We start from the raw sequence: 15839 nt of genomic DNA, 5'->3' as shown, positions 1-15839 counted from the left end.
AATAGAGAGGATGATTCTCTCTAACGGGGGCACAGACAGCAATGAAAAAACCTGACAGAGGTTCTAATCCCTAATCTCTACTCCCCAATCCCCCTATACTCTCTACTCCTCTCTCACATTTGGATAATCTTTTTTTTTTACTGAAAAGTAGCACAGCCATGTTTCACGCTTTGGTGACATTCACGACCCCCCCATTGGATTCCCTGCATGCACATATGTTCCAAAGGGAAGGACCTTGAGGGCCAGGCTGAGCCTTTCAGCATATTTGTACATGCAACAGCAATATGAAAATGCCTGTGTGGGGAAAGGGGGGGTTCCTCTTTAATCTCCTTATATTTTGTCTTCCCAGGTGCCCCCATAATAAAACTTTTTAATGAAAACATTCTTTTTTCATTACATGCCTTATTTTAGGCTCAATGACATAATCTCTGTGCTTCTCTATGCAATGCATGGCAGATCATGGCTGGTGGGAGGGGCCAGCAAGGGGCTGTACATAACTCCCTGATAACATCACAGTGCCCCACCTCAGTACTCCTCTCTAGAGCTCTCAACCCTGATTGATGCAAGCAGTGGGAGGAGTCATGCAAATATCAAAATGCCTTGATAGGTGGATGTCAGTCTGAGGAGTGGTCGTTCTTAGGCAGGCTGTATTTACATAGGTAACACCTACATGTGATGCTGATTCTCCGTGATTGGAAGAACTGAAATCCAATGAATGAAATGGGCGGGACAGGGACAGTCAAGCTGGGGGAGCCCACCCAGGGTACCGCCCACATGTGATTCTGAGCCTTTATAGAGGAAATCCAATGAATGCAATGGGCGGGACAAGGACGGTCAGGTTGGGGTGGACCACCCTGGGTACCGCCCACATGTGATTCTGAGCTTTTATAGAGGAAATCCAATGAATGAAAGGGGGGAGACAGGGGCAGCTTTTAGTGCATATTGTGAGAAGTTCACAGTGTGCAGTAAAATCAGAATAAGCCATTTCAGTCCAGGAGAGGAGCCGGTACAACTGAGCAAGACTGGAGTTCTGCTTTAACTAAAAATGTAAAGGGCCAGTACACAAGCAGCCACACATAAAAAAACATAAAACACAAATACATAGAACACTAAAAAACATTAATAAAGAAAACTACTCCCCTCCCCCCACCCCTATATTATTTGAAGAATATAGAGTAGAACTGGTTGTGAAGTGGGTCACGTTCGGTCACATAAGAAGCAAGCGGAGGGAATTCCCGTGTACATGCACACCATTTTTATTGTTCTAATCTCATGTTTTTACAGTAAAAGGTAACGGGTGAAAAGTTCAGGAATGTGTCACTCGGGAGCGGTGGGGCCTCGGAGCAAACGATCTGTTGTTCTTGTCTCATCATGCCTTTCCGAAAATGTCATCGAGGTCCCGCAGAGGACAATTTTTTTTTTTACATTGGAAACAATCACATTGCGCCATTTGTAAACATTGTTACACACGTACAGGGTGCACCGTGACTTGAACATGAATAATAGAGCGCAGGAATGCCTTCTGCTGCCGATTCGCTCCAATCCAGCACTACAGCCCCAATTAGACAGATGTTAGGCTCGGTTCACACCTATGCAGTTTGCTTTTGATCCGTTTCTGCGGGGCTTTCTGCAGTGCGTTTTTCATTTTTGTGCATGTGTTTTTGATGCGTTTTTCATTTTTAATGCTTTTTTTTGGCCAATTGGTTGTTAGGCAGATTAAAAAAACACAAAAAGCAGAAAAGGTGCCACACTACATGCTTTCTTGCAGCTTTTCCATTGATGTCTATTGAACCAAAAAAAACACACAGTTTTGCATTTAAAAAAGTCTCCGATCCTTTGCAAAAATGCAGCTGCTGAAAAAAGCATAGATGTGAACGTGTCCCATAGGAAACCATGTTATATGGATTGTAGTACGTTTCTGCAAAAAGTACAAAAAAACGCATTAGAGAGAGGTCACATTACCTGACCCCTAGAATTGGCCGGGGAAGAAGCTAATGGAGCGTAATCTGCACACTGTTATCTTTAATGGAGGGCAGATGAGACATCAGGTTTCTAACACCCCATTCACACTTGTGCGACTTGTCATGCCACTTTGGACATCAAAGTGACATGACAAGTCGTACCCCATGTTTTCCAATGATAACCATTCATATCTGTGCGACTTAGGCTCCACTCACACTTGTAAAACTCCAAAGTGGCGAGTGCAACTTTGACGCAACTTTGGATGGGTGCAACTTGGATACGACTTTGGCTTTGTCCAGTGATAACGGACAACTGCTGCATTTTATAACATTCAGATACAACTTTCATGCAACTTTTGAGGGTTAACATTGAAGTCTATGGACCTCCAGTTGCATGAAAGTCAGACCAAAGTAGTGCAGGAACTACTTTGAAGTCGCTGCAACGTTAAGTCGCACATATATGAATGGTTATCATTGGAAAACATGGGGAATGACTTGTCATGTGACTTTGATGTCCAAAGTTGAATGACAAGTTGCACAGGTGTGAATGAAGCCTTAAAGTTGCAGTAACTTCAAAGTAGTTCATGCGCTACTTTGGTCTGACTTTCATGCAACTTGAGGTCTGTAGACTTTAATGTTAACCCTCAAAAGTTGCATGAAAGTTGTACCGGAATGTTTTACATGCAACAGTGGGTTCTGACTTAGCAGAGGGACAACAGGTCACATCCAAGTCGCACCCATCCAAAGTTGCATCAAGGGTGCACCAAAGTTGCACTCCAAAGTCTCCCGACTTTGGAGTCGTGCAAGTGTGCTTGGTACCTAAGGCTCTGTTTCCACTACTGCGAGTTGTTGTGCGACTTGACACATGTCAAGTCGCACAACAAGTCAAAACCCATGTATTTGAATGATCCCCATTCTAATTGGTGCGACTTCAAAAAAGGTTTTTGCACTACTTTGTTCCGACTTCGGTGCGACTTGTTCTCACATGGTTCTCACCGGTCCCATGACATCGCATCAAAAATCGCACTGTAGTGGAAACCTAGCCTAAAAGACCACTGATGTCTCATTAAAGAGAACCTGTCACCTGGACTTGTGTCCCCCTATATGATATAAATAGAGTTTTAGTGAAAAAAAAGTACAAAAAATAACTCTATACCCAAGAACTTAATAACATTTTTTTCAAAACTAAGAAAAATGCATGTTGATCCCCTGGAAGTCCACTGAGCACCTAACTTCCTGTTCCAACACTGTGCCTGTACTACTCCCAAAGAAGGTGTCAGCCCTGCCTGCTGGACTACAGAACTCCACCTATCCTTGTCCTTCTCTATTCCTCTCTACAGGCATACATTGAATCCTTTCCCAGCCAATTAGTTCTGCTGCCTGGACTCCAAAGAGCCTACCCACATACTATGGGGTTGAGTTATAAAGAACTCATCCAGGAAAGGTGTATGTAAACACATTCTGGGCAAATATGGAAATAAACAAATGTTAATAAGCTACATCCTGCTCTGTTTGAATGATATAAAGCAGAAAATGCTGTGTTTGGCCAGTAGATGGGGATAAGTATCATAGGAATAGCCTATAATACTTAGCGCCATCTAGTAGTAAAAATGTGGTATTTTTGCTCTCAGTGCCCACACAGCTGGTGTAGTGTTCCGGGAGTTTGAAATCCCAGCTCTTTTTTCCCTTTTTTGTAGGCTATCACAATGGATCAGAGCAATTCCGATTGGTCAGTGCTAGTACCTGACCACTTTGACCAATCAGAACCTGACCCGGAAGACCTAGAGAAAGAAGGGGAAGAAGAGCGGGGAATTCAAATCCCCAGACTGTTATACTAACTGTATCGGCACTGACAGCTCATCACCCATGGAGGTTAGTACAGCAGGGACCTGGGGGTGTGGGGAGGGTGTAGGTTATTTGTTAAATATTTGATTTTTTTTTATATAGAAAAGGAGAATTTACACATCAATTTTAAATAGAAAATACCACATTTGGCCATTAGATGGAGCTAAGTATTACAGGAAATTTCTATGATACTTATCCCCATCTAGTGGCCAAATGCGGTATTTTCGGTTTGAAATCAAATATTCTCATTCGTGCAACGAAGGAAATAGCCAATTCACATTCATTTTTTGACTGATTTCCACTTGTCATTGGCTCTGTGAATTCTTTATAAATCGACCTCAAAGTCGAGGGAAAGGGCTCTTGGGAGGTGTAGTTCTGGGGGCATTCCTACATCAATAGGTACTAAGCTCCCAGCAGCTACCCCTGCAAACATTTTACAAACCTGGAGATAATATCACAATAATAATAATAACAAAATAATAATAATAAATAATAATAACAGAAATAACAATATCAATAATTATACAAAAAAAGATAATAAAAGCTACAGAAACAAGGTAACAAAAATACTGAAGCTGGAGATGCTGTAATGCTCTGTCCACATACAGCTTTTTTTATACGCGCATTTTTCATACGTTTTTCATGTGATGCACATTGGACAGCCTATAGACTTCAATGGGCTGCCCTATGCATGACAAATGCGGCAAAGTAGCTGATGGAGCTTTTTGCGATGTTAGGTTGCGTGTTTTGTACATGGCATTTTGACGCGTTTGTTGGACATTCTTTTACGTGCCAAACTGTGCATTTGCTTGCCATGTACGGGGTGGCATTAACAATTATTGCCACTGCAAGTGCAACACGCATTTTTTGCATCTTCTAGGAGCACACGCGGAAATGCGTGCTTTTGTGCACGTCACTGAAATGCGTAGATGTGAATGGAACCTAAAGGAGGAGGTTTGTGGTTTCACTTGGGTCTTGCCTATACTATCCCTTTCATCTAATTTCCGGTTTGGAAGGTGGTCTGGGATCGATCGGATGCGTCTGTAGCCGCTGTTCGCCTTCCCTGTGACAATCCTTGGCTCGGGGACCAGCTGCCCAGCTCAGAACAATGGCGACTTCAGAGGACAAGGTGACCTCAGCGCTCCTGGCACCGGTTCCCTGAGCTCCTGCCAATGTCTTCTGCTGAAAGCAAAACTCCAAAACTCAGAAACGAGTCCCTTTCGGGTTTGTATTTCATTTTCCATTACCCTGCTGAAGGGAGAATTTTGGAATCGTGCCTAATGTCTCCATCGACTTGTGATGTGACACAGATCACCTGACGAGACGAGAAAAAAAAAAAATGACCCCCGTCCCCGTCTTCTCGTTCCGAGTTTCTAATTAGTCCTACCAAGATCTATCATCTGCTCAATTCCGGGCTCTGCTCCGCAGCACTCCCGTCAATTTGCAGCCATCTCTAATTGCAGTCTGTTCAATGCAGCCCACGCTATCGAATGCCAGCTTGCAGCAGCCTGGAGGATGTAGAGGGGGAAATAGAAAGGACTCTGCCATGGGAGCTCTCATTGAAAAGACACAAGATTTGTTGTTTTGTTCAGCCAGTCTAGTGATTCAGGCACCCCTGCCGAACAGGACAGCCTGGCCAGTGACCTCACTTTTCCCTACAGAAGTTTAGCATACAGCATGGTAATCACCCCGCCCAGTGTTCTTCTATTTCCTCTGCAGGTCAAATGTTATTCATTCATAAAGAATAGCATACATCAGGAAAATACCACACCATGGCAACTAGATGGAGCTTATTTCCTATAATCGTCAGCTCCATCTATTGTCTATAATGAGGTATTTTTTTTCCAACCACTGGATTTTATCAATTAATAACTTCCTATTTGTATGACAACCCTGCCTCAGTCACACTGAAATTCAAAACAGTGTTATCAACCTTGCCTGCTGGACTACAAGACTCCGCCTATCCTTCGCTCCTCTCTGTCCACAACTCCTTTTTTTTTTTTTACATTCACCCCGCTGACAGCTAAGGACTCACCATCGGTTGTTAAGGACGTGGCGGCCGGCTTCCTGGCCTGCTTCTTAGAAACCAGCTATATACAGCGAATGGGGAAGAAAAAACCCACAAATGCAAAAAACGCGGAAAGCACAGCAAAAAGCACTGCAAGAATGCTCAAAAGCAACATGCATAGATGTGAATCGAGTCTAACACATGATTATGCTTTGATCTAACAATTCCATTGTAGCTCTGGCTGTATGTTTAGGGTCGTTGTCCTGCTGGAAGGTGAACCTCCACCCCAGTCTCAAGTCTTTTGCAGACTCTAACAAGTTTTCTTCTAAGATTGCCCTGTATTTGGTTCCATCCATTTTCCCATCAACTCTGACCAGCTTCCCTGTCCCTGCTGAAGAAAAGCATCCCCACAACATGATGCTGCCACCACCATGTTTCACAGTGGGGATGGTGTGTTCAGGGTGATGTGCAGTGTTAGTTTTCCACCACACATAGTGTTTTGCTTTTAAGCCAAAAAGTTCAATTTTGGTCTCATCTGACCAGAGCACCTTCTTCCACATGTTTGCTCTGTCCCCCACATGGTTTCTCGCAAACTGCAAATGTGACTTCTTATGGCTTTCTTTCAACAATGGCTTTCTTCTTGCCACTCTTCCATAAAGGTCAGATTTGTGGAGAGCACAACTAATAGTTGTCCTGTGGACAGATTCTCCCACCTGAGTTGTGGATCTCTGCAGCTCCTCCAGAGTTACCATGGGCCTCTTGGCTGCTTCTCTGATCAATGCTCTCCTTGCTCGGCCTGTCAGTTTAGGTGGACGGACATATCTTGGTAGGTTTGCAGTTGTGCCATACTCTTTCCATTTTCGGATTATGGATTGAACAGAGCTCCGTGAGATGTTCAAAGCTTGGGATATTTTTTTATAACCTAACCCTGCTTTAAACTTCTCCACAACGTTATCCCTGACCCGTCTGGTGTGTTCCTTGGCCTTCAAGATGCTGTTTGTTCACTAAGGTTCTCTAACGAACCTCTGAGGGCTTCACAGAACAGCTGTATTTATACTGAGATTACACACAAGTGGACTTTATTTACTAATTAGGTGACTTCTAAATTTTAGTTAGGGGTATCAGAGTAAAGGGAGCTGAATACAAATGCATGTCACACTTCAGATATTTATTTGTAAAACATTTTGAAAACCACTTATCATTTTCCTTCCACGTCACAATTAGGTGCCACTTTGTGTTGGTCTATCACATAAAATCCCAATACAATACATTTAAGTTTTTGGTTGTAACATGACAAAATGTGGAAAATTTCAAGGGGTGTGAATACTTTTTCAAGGCACTGTACCTGTGTGCACGAGGCATTAATGTGAGCAAGATCCAGGGGCTGGGACAACGGTGTTATTTCTGGAAGTGGCCAGTAGGAGGCGCCACTCTGTGACCTCTGTGTGTTTACCCAGACAGGAGGCAGCCAAGGTGACAAGTTCAACCCTCATCAGGAGGCAATATGGGCTGTTTGCTCTCTGTTATCAGCAATAGCGTGCCCAGCCGATCTGAGCATATAAAGGTGTGATTGGTGACCCCAGGACACCGTACTATTAGGGTGTAGCCGGCATAGCTATCCGTCATCACAGCGGGTGTAAATATCGCATATTTATCAGACACATCTGGGCTCCGGGAGTCTCCCCTGTTCTCCGCTATGCAGCTGGACGAAAAAAGGCAATATTTGCAGCGTCCAGATGTTTCACAATATAATAAAGTCAGCCAGGGCTGCTGTTAGACAGCATGGGGCCCCTACAGCCTACCTGACAGGGCCCCCCTCCCTCTGAAAAATATCAAATAATATTTTCGCTAAAATGCCACAAGTATGATGCTATGCTTCGCAACCATGGCAGGAATTATATCCCTATCGATACAGACTCACTCAATTGAATAAATACTGTTCAGCCCTGCAGTGCGCTAGTGCTGGGTTGAAGGAGGTGCCTCTTTATCGCTTGTCAGATGTTCTCTGAAGAGTGATCCAAATGCTGACTGTTCTTCAGAGAGCAAAGCACATTTGAACAAGTCCTTAATTTTTTAGAATTTAATTTATATAAATATATATATATATGTATATTTTGCCCTGTTGATGAAAAATCAGGGCCTTTGATGAAAAATCTGAGGTCTAAATAGACCCCTGGTGTCTCACATTTGAGACAGAGAGAGAGACTGAGGACAGAAGTTCCCCAATCCCTTTCTCTGCAGCCTCAGCTGCACTGGAGAGTAAATGGATGGGAAGTGCTCTGTGCTGAGAGGCTTCCTGTACATTCACAAATTGAAACATAGTAAACACAGTTTACCAACAGCCAGTGGAGGGGGACCCCCAGAACCGACCCTCGGGCAGCACAGGTGGAAGGAGAAAGAGGAGTAGAAGCCGGCAACGCTACAGGGGAATCCACAAGATTTACAAGTGTCAGCAATAATTCAGAGGAGCCAGACCTCAGCAGGTGCCTGCGCCCCCCCCCCCCCCGAACTGATGGTGCCTGGGCCCAGTACAGGAGGGATGGCTGTACTGCCTTATAAGCAACCCTGAAGTCAGCTTATAGCTCTGAAACTAGGACACAAAGATGTGTACCAGCCTCCCAATAACTGCGCAGCTGCTGCAGAACTACACATACTAGTACTCATGTGTCACATGACCTCCTGCTTTGGGACTACATGTCCCATGTTTGCTCATGGCCAGACCATAATGTACATGCATGCCTGTTGTAATACTATCAGATGTCTTCTTGCATTCTCACACCAAATGTGTGCCCACCCTAATTCTTTCAGGTGACCTCCTGCAACGTGGCAGCCGGCCCACAACACGCATGCGTGTCCGCTTTCATACCAGCAGATGTCCTCCTGTATCATTGTGCCCAGCCCATAATGCACATGTGTGCCAGCTCTAATACTACTAGGTGTCGTCCTGTGTCCCCATGCCTAGACCATACTATCAGATGTCCTCCTGCATCCTTGCAGCCAGCCTTGTGTGCACACATGCCCACTCTACTACTATCAGATGTCCTGATTCCTCACACTCAGCCCATAATGTACAGGTGTACCCACAATGGATAATTAATGTGCACTAAAGTCACAGGGGTCATAGGGAGACCCTGGTTTCTCAGGGTGCCTTGGAGTCACAGGGTCACAAATGATAATTAGGGTGTACTGGAGTCACAGGAGTCATTCAGAGGCACAGGATGCTTAGGGTGCTCTGGAGTCACAGGGGTCATGAGATGGCACAGGATACTCAGGGTGTACTGGAGTCACAGGGGTCATAGGGAGACACAGGATACTCAGGGTGTACTGGAGTCACAGGGGTCATAGGGAGACACAGGATACTCAGGGTGTACTGGAGTCACAGGGGTCATAGGGAGACACAGGATACTCAGGGTGTACTGGAGTCACAGGGGTCATAGGGAGACACAGGATACTCAGGGTGCTCTGGAGTCACAGAGGTCATAGGGAGACACAGGATACTCAGGGTGTACTGGAGTAACAGGGGTCATAGGGAGACACAGGATACTCAGGGTGTACTGAAGTCACAGGGGTCATAGGGAGACACAGGATACTCAGGGTTCTCTGGAGTCACAGAGGTCATAGGGAGACACAGGATACTCAGGGTTCTCTGGAGTCACAGAGGTCATAGGGAGACACAGGATACTCAGGGTGCTCTGGAGTCACAGAGGTCATAGGGAGACACAGGATACTCAGGGTTCTCTGGAGTCACAGAGGTCATAGGGAGACACAGGATACTCAGGGTGCTCTGGAGTCAGGGGGATCATAGGGAGACACAGGATACTCAGGGTGCTCTGGAGTCAGGGGGATCATAGGGAGACACAGGATACTCAGGGTGCTCTGGAGTCACAGAGGTCATAGGGAGACACAGGACACTCAGGGTGTACTGGAGTAACAGGGGTCATAGGGAGACACAGGATACTCAGGGTGTACTGGAGTAACAGGGGTCATAGGGAGACACAGGATATTCAGGGTGTACTGGAGTAACAGGGGTCATAGGGAGACACAGGATACTCAGGGTGTACTGGAGTCAAAGGGGTCATAGGGAGACACAGGATACTCAGGGTGCTCTGGAGTCACAGGGGTCATAGGGTGGCACAGGATACTCAGGGTGTACTGGAGTCAAAGGGGTCATAGGGAGACACAGGATACTCAGGGTGCTCTGGAGTCACAGGGGTCATAGGGTGGCACAGGATACTCAGGGTGTACTGGAGTCAAAGGGGTCATAGGGAGACACAGGATACTCAGGGTGCTCTGGAGTCACAGGGGTCATAGGGTGGCACATGATACTCAGGGTGTACTGGAGTCTCAGGGGTCATAGGGAGACACAGGATACTCAGGGTGTACTGGAGTCACAGGGGTCATAGGGAGACACAGGATACTCAGGGTGTACTGGAGTCACAGGGGTCATAGGGAGACACAGGATACTCAGGGTGCTCTGGAGTCACAGGGGTCATAGGGTGGCACAGGATACTCAGGGTGCTCTGGAGTCACAGGGGTCATAGGGAGACACAGGATACTCAGGGTGCTCTGGAGTCACAGGGGTCATAGGGTGGCACAGGATACTCAGGGTGCTCTGGAGTCACAGGGGTCATAGGGAGACACAGGATACTCAGGGTGCTCTGGAGTCACAGGGGTCATAGGGTGGCACAGGATACTCAGGGTGCTCTGGAGTCACAGGGGTCATAGGGTGGCACAGGATACTCAGGGTGCTGTGGAGTCACAGGGGTCATAGGGTGGCACAGGATACTCAGGGTGCTGTGGAGTGAGGAGGGTCATGGGCTGACACAGGATTCTCAGGGCGCTCTGAAGCCACAAAGGGTCTGGGGTGACAAAGCATAATAAGGTAGTTCTGGGGTCACAACAAATAATTAAGATGCACTGGAGTCTCAGGAGTAATGGGGAGACACAGGATGCCTGGGGTGCTCTGAAGTCACAGGAGTCACAGGTGACTTTGTCACCCCATGACCCCTACACACCATATCGCCTTAACGCAACGCACATTAACATGTGCCGTAACGCACACGTTAACACACCTCCATGGAACACTTTATTGTGAATGGTCCCTCTGTATTTGGAGGTCCCAGCTCTGTCTGCCCATTCCTGCAAGAAATAAAAACCTGCCAGGGCTCCCAACCCCTCCACACTCCATACAAAACCTAAGAAAAAGGTTTTGGCTCTTGATGCACTTTAAACAACGCAAACAAAATTTTCTCGGCGGTTACGTCATGTGGACCGCGTCCAGCCATGTGCAAAATAAACACAAAGTCTGACTAATGACACAGGTAATCGGCGGAACGGAGCATGTGTTTGCGATTTCGGACGGAGCTGGCCGAGCCCCACCCAGCCCTGCTTGTCTTGCACTTTCCAGGGTCACCGGCGGGTCAGGAATTGTTTTTGCTCTTAGGAGGAGCGGCCTGAAAAGAAAAAAAAAAATCTCGCTCCATCCGTTATCTGAAATACCGGTGTGGGGTGACGACAACTCTGTGGAAATATCCGGAGTTGTCAGAGTTTTCCTGTGCCGAGTTTCTAATGAAAGGCACTGCGGCTTAACCACTTGCCTACTGGGCACTTTCACCTCCTTCCTGCCCAGGCCATTTTTCAGCTTTCAGCGCTGTCCCACTTTGAATGACAATTGCGCGGTCATGCTACACTATCCCAAATGAAATTTTTATCATTTTCTTTCACACAAATAGAGCTTTCTTTTGGTGGTATTTAATCACTGCTGGGTTTTATTTTTTACTAAAAAAAAAAAAAAAATGTTTTTTTACTTAGTTTCTTTTTGTCAGTAAATTTTGTAATTAAGTAATTTTTCTCCTTAACTGATGTGCACTGATAGGCTGAACTGGTGGTCATTGATTAGGTGGCACTGATGAGGGGGCACTAATATGCCGCACATATGGGCACTGATAGGTGGCACTGATATGTGGCACTGATGAGCACTGATAGGCAGCACTGATGAGCACTAATAGGTGGCACTGATGGGCACTGATAGGCGGCACGGATAGGCAGTACTAATGGGTGGCACTGATGGTCATTGATGGGGGACACTGATGGGCATTGATGGACAGCAGTGATGGGCAGCAGTGATGGGCACTGATGGGCAGCACTGATAGGCGGGACTGATAGCCAGCACTGACTGGCATCACTAATGGGCACTGATTGGTGGCACTTGTGGGCAGTGGTGGGCACTGATTGCTGATCAGTGCCCTGATTACATGTTTTGTTGCCCCCCTGCGAGGAGATGCCACGCTGCGAGCCCCTGCAGGAGCGCGGAAGCGGCCATTGTGGGACGCAGTCATATGATGGCATTCCAGAACGAGAGCCGCACCGCCCCGCCGTTATTTGATGGTGAGTGGGCGGCAACTAGTTAAAGTGGACCTGTCAGTGCTGAATACATCCCTGACAGGTCACAATATACAGCAAGTGGATCGTTTTTCAGAAAAGCTCCACCTTTTAGCATCAAAAAGCCATCCTTGAGCTCCAGTCAGTGACTTTGGCTAGGCTGAGATGATGTCATCAGTCTGCTGCAGTCAGGAGCAAGCATTTCTTCAGCAATTCACAAAGTGAGAGAGTGCTGGAGGATGTCTAGAATCATCTGGCGTCACTGGCCCGTCCTTTTCATTCATTGGATTTCAGTCCTTTCAATCATAGGGGCTCAGCATCATGTATGGGTGTTACCTAGGGTGGTCTGCATGCAAAATGTAGCCTGCCTAGGAACGTCCATTCCTCCCAAGAGCCAGCCCACTGCTTGTGTCAGGGCTCAGGACTGAGGCAGGGCGCTGTGAAACTTTCAGGAAGCTCTGTACAGCCCCCTGCCGGTCCCTCCCACCAGCCATGATGTGCCTGCATTGCATAGAGAAGCACAGACACCCAGTGATTAAATCAATGAGACTAAAATACGGTATGTAATGAAAACAGAAAGGTTTTACTTAAAGCCGGGTTCGACCCAAAAATGGAACTTCCGCTTTAAGGTAAGGTGACCCCCTGACATTTGGCATGTCATTTTTTTGGGGGGGAGGGAGCAGATACCCTCTTTTCAGAGGGTTCCAACTCCCACTTCCTTCCGGCGCACCGCGGCACCGGAAGGGAGATCACCTCTCCCCCCTCCCTCTCGGCAATCATCTGGGACATGTCACAGGTCCCAGATGATTGCCTGGCTAGTCACGGCGCGCCGCATGGCTCACGCATGCGCAGTGTGTGCCAAAGCCGAGCGCCCACAGTGACTATGCCAAGAGGAGGGGGAGACGAGCGAGGCTTCGTTGCCCCACATCGCTTGACCCTGGGACAGGTAAGTGTCTGATTATTAAAAGTCAGCAGCTGCAGTTTTTGATGTCATAATGTAGAGTATAAGATTTCCTATCATTTGAGCCCAGTCTTGCCACACAGAGTTAATCCATCTCTGAGCAATCCTCTTTTATTGTTCAGTAAGATAAATCTTGACAAACAGAGAAAAACTTTGTCAAATCCTCCCCCTTGCTGTGAGTGACAGGTGATTTACATATCTCGTGCACTAGCCTAAGACATGCATTGTTTTTTAATTCCCTCCCCCACTCCTTTCTTCAGCAGCTCTGCAAGGATTGGTTGTTCCACACCTCAGCATAATTGGGCATGCTAAAGTCATGTGGTTACTTTCCTGTCTTTTCACTGGATGTTAGAGATCATGGCAGAAGTTCGGTGTAAGAAATACACAGGAGAAAATGCTTATCGACAAGGGGAGTGTAGAGGTGGGCGGGGAGTCTACTGACATCATGACTCCACCCACCGAGCTCCAGACAACAGACCCACCCACAGAATCTGCAATTTTTCAGGTCTCATAACAGACAGAGGGGAGACATTTGTCAGGTAAAGGTACATGCAGGAGGCATGTACAGTTGCAATAAAAAGTATGTGAACCCTTTTGGAATGATATGGCTTTCTGAACAAATTGGTCATAAAATGTGATCTGATCTTCATCTAAGTCACAACAATAGACAATCACAGTCTGCTTAAACTAATAACACACAAAGAATTAAATGTTACCATGTTTTTATTGAACACAACATGTAAACATTCACAGTGCAGGTGGAGAAAGTATGTGAACCCCTAGACTAATGAGATCTCCAAGAGCTAATTGGAGTGAGGTGTCAGCCAACTGGAGTCCAATCAATGAGATGAGATTGGAGGTGTTGGTTACAGCTGCCCTGCCCTATAAAAAACACACACCAGTTCTGGGTTTGCTTTTCATAAGAAGCATTGCCTGATGTGAATGATGCCTTGCACAAAAGAGCTCTCAGAAGACCTATGATTAAGAATTGTTGACTTGCATATAGCTGGAAAGGGTTATAAAAGTATCTCCAAAAGCCTTGTTGTTCATCAGTCCACGATAAGACAAATTGTCTATAAATGGAGAAAGTTCAGCACTGCAGCTAGTCTCCCTAGGAGTGGGCGTCCTGTAAAGATGACTGCAAGAGCACAGCGCAGACTGCTCAATGAGGTGAAGAAGAATCCTAGAGTGTCAGCTAAAGACTTACAAAAGTCTCTGGCATATGCTAACATCCCTGTTAGCGAATCTACGATACGTAAAACATTAAACAAGAATGGATTTCATGGGAGGATACCACAGAGGAAGCCACTGCTGTCCAAAAAAACATTGCTGCACTTTTACAGTTTGCACAAGAGCACCTGGATGTTCCACAGCAGTACTGGCAAAATATTCTGTGGACAGATGAAACCAAAGTTGAGTTGTTTGGAAGAAACACACAACACTCACAACACTATGTGCGGAGAAAAAAAGGCAGAGCACACCAACATCAAAACCTCATCCCAACTGTGAAGTATGGTGGTGGGGGCATCATGGTTTGGGGCTGCTTTGCTGTGTCAGGGCCTGGATGGATTGCTACCATCGAAGGAAAAATGAATTCCCAAGTTTATCAAGACATTTTGCAGGAGAACTTAAGGCCATCTGTCCACCAGCTGAAGCTCAACAGAAGATGGGTATTGCAACAGGACAATGACCCAAAGCATAGAAGTAAATCAACAACAGAATGGCTTAAACAGAAGAAAATACGCCTTCTGGAGTGGCCCAGTCAGAGTCCTGACCTCAACCTGATTGAGATGCTGTGGCATGACCTCAAGAAAGCGATTCACACCAGACATCCCAAGAATATTGCTGAACTGAAACAGTTCTGTAAAGAGGAATGGTCAAGAATTACTCCTGACCGTTGTGCACGTCTGATCTGCAACTATAGGAAATGTTTGGTTGAAGTTATTGCTGCCAAAGAAGGTTCAACCAGCTATTAAATCCAAGGGTTCACATACTTTTTCCACCTACACTGTGAATGTTTACATGGTGTGTTCAATAAAAACATGGTAACATTTAATTCTTTGTGTGTTATTAGTTTAAGCAGACTGTGATTGTCTATTGTTGTGACTTAGATGAAGATCAGATCACATTTTATGACCAATTTGTGCAGAAATCCATATCATTCCAAAAGGGTTCACATACTTTTTATTGCAACTGTATAGCCTTATAGATAACCCCTATGACAGTAGTTTAGAAAGGATGACGTTGGGTTTACATTCTCTTTAAGCCAGATAAATCCTCTTCTAATGAAGCGAAACTAGCTTCAGCGAGGCACACAAAGAAGGATCTTCCGGATGGTACATAGCAGTGAAAAGAAAAGGAACACGGGGCGCACCAGCCTGGTGCATTACCTTACCGATTATTTCTTTTTTAACCACTTCATTACAGGGCACTTATACACCTTCCTGCCCAGACCAATTTTCAGCTTTCAGCGATGTCGCAGTTTGAATTACAATTGCGCGGTCATACAACTCTGTACCCAAACTAAATTTTTATCATTTTATTCCCACAAATAGAGCTTTCTTTTGGTGGTATTTGATCACCTCTACGGTTTTTATTTTTTGCTAAACAAATAAAAAAAGACCGAAATTTTTGAAAAAAATAAAAGTTTTGCTTTTGTTTCTGTTATAAAATTTTGTAAATA

The sequence above is a fragment of the Aquarana catesbeiana genome, linkage group LG08, assembly GCF_042186555.1.
Source record: "Aquarana catesbeiana isolate 2022-GZ linkage group LG08, ASM4218655v1, whole genome shotgun sequence".
Taxonomy (NCBI): domain Eukaryota; kingdom Metazoa; phylum Chordata; class Amphibia; order Anura; family Ranidae; genus Aquarana; species Aquarana catesbeiana.
Note: the sequence above shows the minus strand (reverse complement) of the source record.